General features: G+C 45.8%; 1 non-coding gene across 1 annotated transcript; it reads right to left on the bottom strand.

Moving 5' to 3' along the window:
* Positions 1–11,192: 11,192 nt before the first annotated feature.
* TRNAG-CCC (transfer RNA glycine (anticodon CCC)) lies at positions 11,193–11,265 on the bottom strand. The gene has a single exon. It is a non-coding gene; the product is annotated as a tRNA-Gly (tRNA).
* Positions 11,266–14,390: the final 3,125 nt, after the last annotated feature.

Here is a 14,390-nt window from a genome sequence, read left to right as displayed (position 1 = left end):
TCAGCGTGACGATCCAAAGGCCCAGATGAGGGACTTCCCTGGTGGTCCAGTGGTTAAGACTCTGTACTTCCAATGTAGAGGTGATGGGTTTGATCCTTGGTTGAGGAACTAAGATCTCATATGCCTTGTGGGCAGGCTAAAAAAAAAAGCAAAGGGTGGATGAGATCCCCAGGATGGAAGCAGCGAGCATTGCCCTGTGGAGAAGACCCTGACTTTCCCTCCCAGGTCCCCTGGGTGCCGTTTACTCTGCCTGAGTCCCCACTCCTGCTGGTGTCTCTGCCCTTGTGCTCCTATTGGCCTGAATCTCTCCCTCCCTCTGGGAGGTGGCCCCTGGAGCACTGGAATTGCTCTGTCCTCACTGGCAGAGAGAGAGAAGATTCGGGAACTTCATGTTTTCCCGGGGCAGCTCTTAGGCTGTGATGGATTGGTGGGAGGTAGAGAAACCCAGCTCCCTCCCCTGAGCTGGGACAAATTCAGAGGCACAGTTCACACTGCAGAACGCCCTGTGGGATCGGGTTGAGACTTTACCTGAAATTGCATCCTCACGGGACCCCCTTTCCTGCTTCTCCTCCCTTCCAGGTTTCTCCTGGGGACAGTCCATTAATAAATGCCTGGCACACAAGTCTCGTCTTGGGCTCTGCAGACCTGGGCACAGGGACAATAGCAATTCTGCAAAGCCCTCTCTTGGGAGCAATGTCTTCATTCCACTGTCATCCAAACTCCAGATCTCAGACACTGCTGCAGCAGAATGGGTAGAGTCAGTCCCCCAAAGCGAGTTTGACAGTGTGAATCAGGAAACTTGAAGGCTGTATCCCTCTTGTTCTTTGTTGTTGTTCAGACGCCAAGTCGTGCCCAGCTCTTTGCAACCCCATGGACTGTAGCATGCCAGGCTTCCCTGTCCTTCACTATCTCCTGGAGTTTGCTCAAATTCATGTCCATTGAATCTGTGAGGCTACCTAACCATCTCATCCTCTGCTACCCTCTTCTCCTTTTGCCTTCAATCTTCCCCAGCATCAGGCTCTTGTTATCCTACATCTAAGAATGCAGACTGAAAAAAGAGCTGTCACTCAGCTCACCACTTGTTAGCTGGGTGATCTTGAGCAGTTTGCTCATTCTCTATAATCCTCAGTTTCCTCATCTGTGAAATTAACCAGTAACAGTGTCTATATCATAAGCCAGTGAGAATTAAACAAGATAATGCATTTCACCGCTTATATTCCAGGGCCTAGGTAAAGAGTAAATTCTAAATAAATGCTGGTGTAGATCCTGCTCACTGCATGGTGGGCAGTTATGTTTCCAAACTCAGGAATTAATAAACTGTCAACACTTACCATGAACCAAGCCCTGTAACATCACCTGGGTAACCCTGCTGACACTGGGTTTTTACACCTTCTGATGCTCTTTTTAAGAATATCAGTACAAAAGGGAAAGAAATTCAAAGTAAAAGTCCTCCCTGTCTAAATACCTGCGCCTCCCTCTCCTGTTTGCCCAAAATGACCAACACTAAGAGTCCTTTACTTTCTTCCAGGAAAAAAATCCTACTTAATAAAGTGCCATATGATGGTAATTAATAAGAAATTGCCATGAAAATGCACAGCAGATCCAGAGAAAGCTGGAGAAGAGAACAGCTACCCACTCCAGTCTTCGGGCCTGGAGAATTCCAAGGACAGAGGAGCCTGGCAGGCTACAGTCCATGGGGTCACAAAGAGTTAGACATGACTGAGCAACTTTCATTTTCACGTTCATGGCAATTTCTTATTAATTACCATCATCATAATTACTATGATGGCATATTATTAAGTAGGATTTTTACCTGGAAGAATATAAAGGACTCTTAGCATTGGTTATTTTGGGGAAACAGGAGAGGTAGGGGTTGGTACTCAGACAGGGAGAACTTTTACTCATCAGGACTGTTGCGAACATTAAACAGAAAGTTATGTCCATGGCCTTGCCTGGAGTAAGTTCTCGGTCGTATCATGACTCACACTTGGGATCACCTGGGCACAGGAGGACAACCTAGTGATGTTCCAGATATAGGGCCAGGAGAAAGTGAAAGTGTCACTCAGTCATGTCCAACTCTTTGCAGCCCCAGGGACTGTAGCCCGCCAGGCTCCTCTATCCAGGCAAGAATACTGGAGTGTGTTTCCAGTCCCTTCTCCGAGGGATCTTCCTAACCCAGAGATCGAACACAGATCACCTACATTACAGGCAGATTCTTTACAGTCTGAGCCACCAGAAGAGAAAATCAGATAATCTATGAAAAAAAAACCACACACAAAACAAAGGCAGCAATAATTTTAATGAAAGAGAAGAGAAAGCCAAACCAAAATATAAAGAAAAAGCTTCTGTGGACCCTCTCCAGAAGTTACCACTGGGACTAGTATGGTTAACTCTCCAGTCTTTCTTTCATTTTTTATATTTCAAACATAAATGTACACCTAGATAATCTGGGAAGTATGGATCATATTCTACCTGTTTTTCAAGTTAGTGATTTTTGTGTGATGTATCTCAGAATGGGGTAGAACATTTCAGCATCGATACCCGTGGCTCCACTAGCTTTCTGTCCTGTGAAATACCACTCAATAGTCAGTGTTCATTTAATGACCGCCCCCCACCCCCCGCCTCAGATGGACACCTAGGTCACTACCCACTTTCTCCCCTGGAAGTCATACCATGTGTGAACATCTTATGCTTGTTTTCCTTTGTGCACCTGTGGTAGTAATTTTATATAATGCATCTGCTGACTCCCCCTAAAGAGCCCCTGAGAAAACCATAGGTCAAGAAGGCTAAGTTTTTTAAAAAATACTTTTTATTTTGTATTGGAGTCTAGTTGTTTAACAGTGTTGTGATAGTTTCAGGTAGACAGCAAAGGGACTCAGCCAGACATATACATGGATCCATTCTCCCGCAAACTCTTCTCCCATCCAGCTTGCCTCATAACATTGAACAGAGTTCCCTGTGCTATACTGCAGGAACTTATTGGTTACTCATTTGTTTATAGTTTTTTTAAAAATTTTTAAATGAAATAAGATCCAGGATAATGTGCAGGAATATAAAACAACATGTATTATATATGTATTTGGATTTAACCCTAATTCTAGATTTTTTGGGAGAAAGAATTTTATTGCTTAATTTAAATAGAAATAGCCAAGTCATAATATTTTCTCAAGGGAGTTAAGATTAGTTTGAAAGTAGTTGCTTAATATAATTTCCTGATGGCTATTCATTTTAAATACAGCAGTGTGTACATGTCGATCCCAAACTCCCTAACTATCCCATCCCCTCATCCTTCTCCCCTGGCAACCATAATTCATTCTCTAAGTTTGTGAATCTGTTTGTAAGTATGGCTGCGACCCTATGGACTATTGCCCACCAGGCTCCTCTGTCCATGGGGATTCTCCAGGCAAAAATACATTTCCTTCTCCAGGGGATCTTCCTGACCCAGAGATTGAACCTGGGTCTCCTGCATTGCAGGCTGATTCTTTACCATTTGAGCCACCAGGGAAGCCCTCTGTTTTGTAAATAAATTTATTTGTATCATTTCTTTTTAGATTCTGCATATAAGTGATATAAGATATTTCTCCAAGAAGGCCAAGTTCTTTTTAAATTTTTACTTTTTATTGGAGTGTAGTTGATGAACAATGTTGTTAGTTTCAGGTCACAGCAAAGTGGTTCAGTTATAATATAGACGTACAGCTATTCTTTTTTATAATCTTTTATTTTTTTAATTTTATTTTTACTTTCTTTTATAATACTGTATTGGTTTTGTCATACATTGACATGAATCTGCCACGGGTGTACATGAGTTCCCAAACTCATGAACCCCCCTCCCACCCCCCATCCCATATCATCTCTCTGGATCATCCCCGTGCACCAGCCCCAAGTATCCTGTATCCTGCATCGAACATAGACTGGTGATTCGTTTCTTACATGATAGTATACATGTTTCAGTGCCTTTCTCCCAAATTATCCCACCCTCTCCCTCTCCCTCAGAGTCCAAAAGTCTGCTCTACACTTCTGTGTCTCTTTTGCTGTCTTGCATACAGGGTCATCATTACCATCTTTCTAAATTCCATATATATGTGTTAGTATACTGTATTGGTGTTTTTCTTTCTGGCTTACTTCACTCTGTATAATTGGCTCCAGTTTCATCCATCTTATTAGAACTGATTCAAATGTATTCTTTTTAATGGCTGAGTAATCCATTGTGTATATGTACCACAGCTTTCTTATCCATTCATCTGCTGATGGACATCTAGGTTGTTTCCATGTCCTGGCTATTATAAACAGTGCTGCGATGAACATTGGGGTACATGTGTCTCTTTCAATTCTGGTTTCCTCGGTGTGTATGCCCAGCAGTGGGATTGCTGGGTCATAAGCCAGTTCTATTTGCAATTTTTTAAGGACTCTCCACACTGTTTTCCATAGTGGCTGTACTAGTTTGCATTCCCACCAACAGTATAAGAGAGTTCCCTTTTCTCCACACCCTCTCCAGCATTTATTGCTTGCAGACTTTTGGATCGCAGCCATTCTGACTGGTGTGAAGTGGTACCTCATTGTGGTCTTGATTTGCATTTCTCTGATAATGAGTGATGTTGAGCATCTTTTCATGTGTTTGTTAGCCATCCGTATGTCTTCTTTGGAAAAATGTCTGTATAGATCTTTGGCCCATTTTTTGATAGGGTCGTTTATTTTTCTGGAATTGAGCTGCATAAGTTGCTTGTATATTTTTGAGATTAGTTGTTTGTCAGTTGCTTCATTTGCTATTATTTTCTCCCATTCAGAAGGCTGTCTTTTCTCCTTGCTTATATTTTCCTTGGTTGTGCAGAAGCTTTTAAACACACAAAAATAAACTCAAAATGGATTAAAGATCTAAACATAAGACCAGAAACTATAAAACTCCTAGAGGAGAACATAGGCAAAACACTCTTCGACATAAATCACAGCAGGATCCTCTATGATCCACCTCCCAGAATACTGGAAATAAAAGCAAAAATAAACAAATGGGATCCAATTAAAATTAAAAACATCTATTCTTTTTGAAATCCTTTTCCCATTTAGGATATTATATTGAGCAGAGTTCCCTGTGTTATGCAGTAGATCCTTGTTGGTTTAATATAGAAAACCAAGAAGGCTAAGTGTATTAGACTGAAGGCACTAAGGGACGATATTAGCCATATCTCAAGAGGGAAGTCTGGCAGAGTATTGATAGGGTTTTAAAAGTTGGGCTGGATGATTGGAAGGCAGGAAGTAGGTTGACATTTGGTAGAGTTGATGACATGATGGCTCTGGATGGGTGAACACAGCGAGGCTGGGATTTGGGGTGAATCTTAATGTGCAAATTGCCTTGATAAGTACATTATCTAGCCTCTTCTTCTAGGGGCAAGAATGTCCCCAAATCAGCAGCTGGGTTGTTTCTACTTGGCCTCAGCATTTCAGTTTATGTTGGTTTCAATATTCAGTGCCTGCAAGGTGAATTTTTTGCATCAAAAGTATGGCTGCTTAGAACTGCCAGCATATAGCAGTAATAAAAAGCAGACCAACTGTTCATCGATTTTATTGTTGTTTTTCTTTACAGATAAATGTGCCTTCTTATTGCCTGAGGCAGCTGCTTCACCACACCTCTCCCTCAGCTCCCAACTGTTCCAGTGATCGACACAGAAGTATTTTGGAGAGGAGCTGGGAGGAGACGGTAAAACAACGTCCGTGATAAAATAATTCCTTTCTGCTGGTGCGCATACCACCCTCTCCAATACAGTATTGGTTCCAAGTTATATTTCTGCCTACAATCTCAGAATTATTATTTTCTTTAAAGAATTTTTTTAAGTGTTGGAATAATTTTAGATTTATGTCACAGTGGCACAGATAATACAGATAGTTGCCATACCCCCTCACCCCTCATGTTGACATCTATTTCTTTAACTTTATTTTTAAATTTATTTTTAGCTGGAGGATAATTGCTTTACAATGTTGTGTTTGTTTCTGCTGTACAACAACAGGAATCAGCTATAAGTAGGCAAATATCCCCTCCCTCGTGAGCCTCCCTCCCACCACCACCCCATCCCACCCCTTTCAGGTCATCACATAGCACCAAGCTAAGTAGAGATGCAGGTGGAGAGAACACACTTGTGAACGTGGTGAGGGAAGGAGAGGGTGGGATGAACTGAGACAGTAGCATCGATATTATAACTGGTAAAGAATCCGCCTGCAATGCAGGAGACCCCATTTGGATTCCTGGGTCAGGAAGATCTGCTGGAGAAGGGATGGAATACCCACTGCAGTATTCTTGGGCTTCCCTTGTGGTTCAGCTGATAAACCGCCTGTAATGCAGGAGACCTGGGCTCGATCCCTGGGTTGGGAAGATCCCCTGGAGAAGGGATAGGCTACCCACTCCAGGATTCTGGCCTGGAGAATCCCATGGACTATACAGTCCATAGGGTTGCAAAGAGTTGGACATGGCTGAATGACTTTCATATATATATACACACACACTAGCATGTGTAATATAGATGGCTAGTCAGAAGCAGCTGTATAGTACAGAGAGCTCAGCTCGGTGCTATTTTGGCATCTTTTGACATCATGGAACTTTCATCAAAGTTGGGAAACCAACTTTAGTTTTTTATTTTTTAATTTTAAAATCTTTAATTCTTACATGCGTTCCCAAACATGAACCCCCCTCCCAGGAAACCAACTTTAGCATTCCACTGTTATCAAAAGTTATCTTAACTTTATTCAGATTCCACCACCTTTTCAGTTCAGTCGCTCAGTCATGTCCGACTCTTTACGACCCCATGAACCGCAGCACACCAGGCCTCCCTGTCCATCACCATCTCCTGGAGTTCACTCAGACTCACATCCATTGATTCCGTGATGCCATTCAGCCATCTCATCCTCGGTTGTCCCCTTCTCCTCCTGCCCTCAATCCTTCCCAGCATCAGAGTCTTTTCCAATGAGTCAACTCTTCACATGAGGTGGCCAAAGTACTGGAGCTTCAGCTTTAGCATCATTCCTTCCAAAGAAATCCCAGGGTTGATCTCCTTCAGAATGGACTGGTTGAATCTCCTTGCAGTCCAAGGGACCCTCAAGAGTCTTCTCCAACACTACAGTTCAAACGCATCAATTCTTCGGCGCTCAGCCTTCTTCACAGTCCAACTCTCACATCCATACGTGACTACTGGAAAAACCATAGCCTTGACTAGACAGACCTTAGTCGGCAAAGTAATGTCTCTGCTTTTGAATATACTATCTAGGTTGGTCATAACTTTTCTTCCAAGGAGTAAGCATCTTTTAATTTCATGGCTGCAGTCACCATCTGCAGTGATTTTGGAGCCCCCCCCCCAAAAAAAGTCTGACACTGTTTCCCCATCTATTTCCCTGAAGTGATGGGACCAGATGCCATGATCTTCATTTTCTGAATGTTGAGCTTTTTACACACCTGTTACACAATCATATTTCCGTTTTTTTTTTTTTGGTGGATCCAATGTCTCATCTGGGATCACACGTACACTTACTGATCTTGTTTCCTCCAATCTGTGGCAGTTTCTCTGTCTTCTTCTGTTGCTTGTGGCTTTGGCCAATGTGAGGAATGCCACTCATTGGTCTGGCGCTTCGTAGAATGTCCCTGCACTGCGGCTTCTCTGCCGCTGTTCTGACAATCAGATTGGGGAGATGGGTTTCCAGGAAGAAGACCCCAGCTATGGGAACCCCATTGGCCACCTGCCCTCACAGGTGGCAGTCACCTTCATCCTGTGGTCAAGGTGGTGTCTGCCGGGTTTCCTCATTGTAACGCCACCATTTTCCTCCTTCCCACATCCTCTTATTTGTGGGGAAGGTCGGGGGGAGGAGAGAGAAGGGATTAAACTCCACCTCCTGGACAGTAAGGCATCTACTTCTTATTCTTTGGTTTCTCCTGTAATCAGAGTTCGTCCCACTTTCCTCATCAATCACTTTTGTGAAAAGAGAATTTCTCAAATTCTTCCAAAATACCTGTCTTTCTCCATGATGGATAACTGCATGCTTGATGAATTGAAGATCACCACCCCACACTCCAATTTCATTCAATTTGATTGATTGGAGTTTCTCCAAAAGCTCTCAAGCAAGAACCCCGATATTCCCCAAGCTCCTTCTCAGGGTCCCTGGAAATCCATCTGGGGTCAGGCATCCAAGGGAGAACTGGGTAGCATCTTAGATGGGGCCTCTTCCACTGTAGTCTCTAGACCAGCTTCAGCATCACCTGGAAGCTGGTCAAACGTGGCATCTCAGGCCCCAACGAGACTGCCTGATTCAGACTCCACATGCGAACGAGTCACCCAAGGTGACTGGGGCATGGGTCCATCATTTGAGAAGAGCTGCTTTAGAATCCCAGAGCCCAGAGGAATTGGGCAGGGGGATCAGCTCCAAGTAAGGGTGGTCTCGTCTCTGTCACTGCCACACCTGCCATAGTTCTGGCTCTGGCGACTTGAGTTGGAGGAGACAATTAGGAAGGGCCGAAGTGAGGGTCACAGAGGTAAGGGGGGAGAGGCAGGTGGAGCCGAAAGAAGGCTCAGGGACAAGCCTGAGACTAGAGGAGGGGTGGAGGGCTGGGGAAGGTGGGTGAGAGGCGGGTGGTATCAGCACCACTGATAGATGAGCGTGGTGCCTGGGATGACCTTGAGGAGACGGCTGAGAGCCGGGACCCAGTGATGGATGAGCTGGGGTGGGGAGGCCGCTTGACAGCTGCAAGGAGCAAAGGGCTCAAGGTTCAAGAGTCCACTGTGGGTGGCAGCAGAGCCCAACAACCACAAGAGAGAAGGCCTTCCTCTCTTTCCACAGCAGTGTTCACAAAAGCTCACCTACTCCGCCATTATCTCTTAAAAAAATTTTTTTTTTTAAGTGTATGGTTGCAGTTCAATGGCATTCAATACCTACACTCTATAGCCCAACCATCACCACCAGCTTCCTCCAGAATGTTTTCATCTTGCAAAGCTAGAGCTCTGCACCCACTGAAGAATAACCCCCGAGACCCCCTTCTCTCCTCAGCCTCTGGCACCCACCACTTCACTTTCTGTCTCTTGAGTTTAACTCCTCTAGGAACCTCATAGGAGAAGGCAATGGCACCCCACTCCCATACTCTTGCCTGGAAAATCCCCTGGACAGAGGAGCCTGGTAGGCTGCAGTCCATGGGGTCGCTGGGAGTTGGACATGACTGAAGCGACGCAGCAGCAGCAGCAGCAGCAGCAGCAGCAGCAGCAGCAGGAACCTCATATGAGTGGAATCCTACAGCATCTGTTCTTCCGGGATCTCTTTCCAGCTTCATAATTGCCTGCTGAACCAAATGGAGCAGGGAATGTTAGTCCTATTGTAGAGATGAGGAAACTTAGGGTTGGGGTGAAACCCCTGGCCCTGGATCTCACATCTAGTAAGTATCACGCGTGAGAGTCAGGAGTCCTGGAGACCAGCCTGACTCTGTGCGGATTGTTCTAATGCATCCACTGTGAAGGTGGGCTGGAAGAGAAAGGAACAGAACCAAGGGCATGTGTGGAGGTGGGGGGATCACCTCCAAGTTCAGGTCTCCGAGAGATTGTAGTTTTAAATCTCCCCAGCACCTGCCTTGGTACCTGCCATATAAAAGACGCTCAGACGTTTGATGAGTGAGTTAAATGTAGACTTTCTTCATTCCCCTTTTAACTATTGATAAGAATGAGTTTGCTAAGACAAGATGGGGAATCTATTCGAGGAAGCTGGGGTAATAGAAACACGGTGGCTTTAGTAAAACCAAGTTCATGGTAAATTCAGAAGGCATTCTGAGATTTTGCTGGGTCTCCCATGCTTGTCACTGATCACCCAGGGCTGTGTGTGTGCGTGTGCTAAGGAGATATTACGATTCAGTGTGCCTTCAATGAAACCATTTCATGTTTACCTTTTAAAATAGATATCACAGAATTCCCTGGTGGTCCAGGGCTTAGGACTCAGCTCTTTCACATCCTGGGGGCCCAGGTTAAATCCCTTGTCAGGGAAATAACATCCTGCAAGGTATGCTGCATGGCCAAAAATAAATAAAATAACATAAAATAGAAACCTCTGAAGTGCACAAGTACTCTTTCCTCTAAAAGAGTGTCACTTAGGGGCTTTCATACTGTGTCCCAGTTAATTCAAACACTGGACGTTATTAATCACCTACCACATGCTTACCTTTAAAAACTGGGATTATGTTTAATTTCTCCCTACCCCTGTCCTCTAAACAGCTTAATTTTTTTTCTGTGAAGGGCCAATTGGTAAATATTTTAGGCTTTGAGGGCCGTACATTCTCTATTGCAACCGGTCAATGCTGCTGCTGTAGTGGAAGAATACCGTAGACAAGATGTCAATGAGTGAGCATGGTTGGGTTTCAATAAAGCTTTATTTAGAGAAACACATTTGGGCCACCAGCTGTTGTATGTTGACCCTGCACTAGATTATGAACTATGCTGTGCTGGGCTTTGAATCTCCGTGGCCCTAGAACCAAGCTGTGCCTCAATCTTTGGAAACAGGAAACTCGCACTTGCCTTCGATTCACTTGTTGCCTAGGAAACAGCTGGTGTGACTGACGGCAGGGGATGCTCTGTTGGCCCCCAGATCTGCTCTGCACCTCTTTGCTCAGGTTGACCAGTGGGGTCTGATCACCTGGGCTCCCTTCCTCTCTGACTTCCATGGGGCCTTTGTTATTGGAAGGTGAGGCAGCATATTGGGAAGAGGAGGAGAGAGGGCCCTGTATTTCCCCCTGGGTTTCCCCCAAGCTGGGCCACTGGTTGGCCAGTGGCTGCTCCCTCACCAAAGACTACAGCTCCCATCAAGCAGCCTTCTCCATGTGGCTCTTTCCTCCATGTTCCAGGAACTGTACCCTCCCTCCTAGTCAGTTCTAGCTGCTATAACAAAAATACCATCGACCTGGGGCTTGAACAACAGACATTTGTTTCTCGCTGTTCTGGAAGCTGGTAGTTCAAGACCAAGGTATTAGCAATTTCCATGATTGGTGGAAATCCCTTCCTGGTTCATAGTTTCCATCTGATCACTGTGTCCTCACATGATGGAGGGGGTGCTCTGGGGTCCCCCTTTCTTTGAAAACAAAAAAATTGTTTATTTTGCTGTGCCAGGTCTTCACTGCAGCACACAGGATCTTTGTTTGGCCTTCACTGCAGCATGTGGGATTTTTAGTTGTGGCATGAAGGATCTAGTTCCCTGACCAGGGATTGAACCTGGGCCCCTTGCACTGGGAGTACAGAGTCTTAGCCACTGGACTACCAGGGAAGTCCTTCTGGGATCCTTTTTATAAGGGCACTAATCCCTTTCATGAGGGCTCCACCTCACAGCCTGATCACCTCCCAAAGGCCCACCTCCTAATAACATCACTTAAGGGGTTAGTTTCAACACATGAACATTGCAGGGATAAAAGCATTCAGTCTACAAGCATCTATTCTTCAGGTATGGGGGCATTAACAGCACCTGCTGATGCTAGCCCCGGGGTACTTTGCACCCCCCATTTTTGTTTCTATGCTCCCTCTCCACCTCTCTGGGGGCAAGCGTAATCCTTTGAATGTGCCTTTTGTGTCCTGCCAGGATCCTGAATGCTAGGAGAATTAGACAACCCAGGCTGTACACTAAGTGTTTCACATACATCAGCTGCTTCACTCCCTCACTGTGAGCGAGGTAAGCCTGGCGCACAAGGCTCTAGGATGGACCCCAGTGATCCCCACCTCCTGGTGTTTATGCCCTTGTAAAACTGCCATCCCACCCCCTTAAGTGTAAGTAGGACCTGGGACTTATTTCTGAGCAATAGCACAGGGCCAAGAGGATGGGATGCTGTATCTGTGATACGTTATGTGGACTGTAACTTCCATCTTGCTAGCAGACTTTCTCCCTTGCTGCCTCTGATGGAGCAAGTGGCCACACCAGGAGGCACACGTGGCCAAGAAGCAAGGGCAGCCTCCCACCCGCAGCCAGTTGGGAATGGAGGCCATCCATCCTACAACCTTCAAGAAACTGGGTCCTGCCAACAACGCAGGAGTGTGGGAGTGGATCCTTCCCCAGTTGAACCTTCAGGTGAGACCCCAGCTCTGGCTGACCCTTTGCAGTCTTGCCAGAGATCTTGTCCCCGATGATTCAGCCCAGCAATATACCAATTCCCCCTAGAAACTGAGAGAATAAACATCTGCTATTTTAAGCTGGGTTTGCGAAAACCTGGTCATCAATTATAGATAACTATGCAGCAAGGTAACTGCCTCTATTTTACAGGTGAGGACGGTGAGATTCAGAGACGTGAGCTAACTTGCTTAAGGGGATATAGCTGGGGAACGGGCAGCCCAAGGACTGTCAGGCATTGGTTGCTAACTACCCGCCCCCATCCACGTGCTCATAGTTCCACCAAGTGGATGTCCTCTCAAGTGTCACTGCCCTTGGTGAACGACTTGCCTCTGAGCTCCTTCCTGCTCTGCCCGGCACTGCCCGGGGAGCAGCAGGAGGCCAGGGTTTGTAAAACACCATCCAGCTGTCAGCACTGGCATTTGTCAAAGGAAGTGACTGCTCTCGGGCCCGAGCACCGTTCCCAAAGTGGACACCGCTTTTGAAATGTGCTAACGTACAAGCTTGTCAGGCTCAGCCGGGGGAGCTGGGGCAGTGATCTGATGCTGGGGGGACAGACCAGGGGCAGGCAGCTGCTGCCACAGAAAGCCAGGCATCTCTTTCCTTAGTTCTCCACTTTTCCAGAGCTTCTTTGTCCAAAGCACTGAGGGGCTGGATGAGCAGAAACTACCTCCCTTCAGATCTTCCTATTCTTAGGACCCAGAGCTGAAGAAGAATCCACCTGCCTATGCAGGGACTTAGGTTCAACCCCTGGGTCCCTTTATACTTGAGGAAATTGAGGCCGAAGGAGGTGCTATGACTTAGGTGACAGAGCTTGTTGGTGGCGGGGCTGGGTTTTGGTAACAGAGCATGACTTCACACCCTTTTGAATATTTATTTATTGGCTGAGCTTGGTCTTCACTGTTGTGTGGGCTTTCCCCTAGTTGTGGTGCGCGGGCTTCTCATTGGCAGTGGCTTCTCTTCTTGCTGAGCACGGGCTCTGGTGTGCGTGGGCTTCAGTAGTTGCAGTGTGAGGACTCAGTAATTGCCATTCCCTAGAGCACTGACTTAATAGCCCGTGGCACATGGGCTTTGCTGCTTTGTAGGATCTTCCAGGATCAGGGATTGGACCCGTGTCTCCTGCATTGGCAGGCCGATTCTTTACCACCAAGCCACCAGGGAAGCCGATTCACAGCACTTTTTTGTGATAATATTTCAGATACAGATCTGTGACTCGACTGTTGAAATCTTCCTTTTCCACTAATTGACCCAAGTAGCCAAAGGGACAGACTCTTGTCAACACCTCCTCATGATCCCTTTACCATCATTTTATGGGTATAAATTTGATTCTCAGTAGATGACAGATAATTGGAAGTATGTAGGCTCAAAACATCCTTTCAGTTCAGTTGCTCAGTCATGTCTGACTGACCCCATTGACTCCAGTGCACCAGGCCTCCCTGTCCATCACCAACTCCCAGAGCTTACCCAAACTCATGTCCATTGAGTCGGTGATGCCATCCAACCATCTCATCCTCTCGTCTCCTTCTCCTCCAGCCTTTAATCTTTCCCAGCATCAGGGTCTTTTCAAATGAGTCAGCTCTACATCAGGTGGCCAAAGTACTGGAGTTTCAGCTTCAACATCATTCCTTCCAATGAACACTTGGGACTGATCACCTTTAGGGTGGACTGGTTGGATCTCCTTGCAATCCAAGGGACTCTCAAGAGTCTTCTCCAACACCACAGTTCAAAACCATCAATTCTTTGGTGCTCAGCCTCCTTTATAGTCCAACTCTCACATCCATACATGACTACTGGAAAAGCCATAGCTTTGACTAGACAGACCTTTGTTGGCAAAGTAATGTCTCTGCTTTTGAATATGCTGTCTAGGTTGGTCATAACTTTCCTTCCAAAGAGTAAGCGTCTTTTAATTTTATGGCTGCAATCACCATCTGCAGTGATTTTGGAGCCCCCCAAAATAAAGTCTGCCACTGTTTCCCCATCTATTTGCCATGAAGTGATGGGACCAGATGCCATGATTAGGACAAAGGAAATGCACAAGGGATGGATGAATTAAACCTCACATGTCCATCTCTGGATGAAAACTATCTAGGTTGGCTGTATCTGCAATGGGAAACAAATGGTATTTATTATAGTGGCTATTTCAAAGCTGTATTTTGAAGGCTGCTGCTGCAACTGCTGTTGGTTAAGTTGTGTTGGACTCTGCGCTATCCTATGGACTGTAGCCTTCCAGGCCCCTCTGTCCATGGGATTCTCCAGGCAAGAATACTGGAGTGGGTTGCCATGCCTTCCTCCAG

The sequence above is a fragment of the Ovis canadensis genome, chromosome 17, assembly GCF_042477335.2.
Source record: "Ovis canadensis isolate MfBH-ARS-UI-01 breed Bighorn chromosome 17, ARS-UI_OviCan_v2, whole genome shotgun sequence".
In the NCBI taxonomy this organism is placed as follows: Eukaryota; Metazoa; Chordata; class Mammalia; order Artiodactyla; family Bovidae; genus Ovis; species Ovis canadensis.
This window is presented reverse-complemented; position numbering and strand designations above follow the sequence as displayed.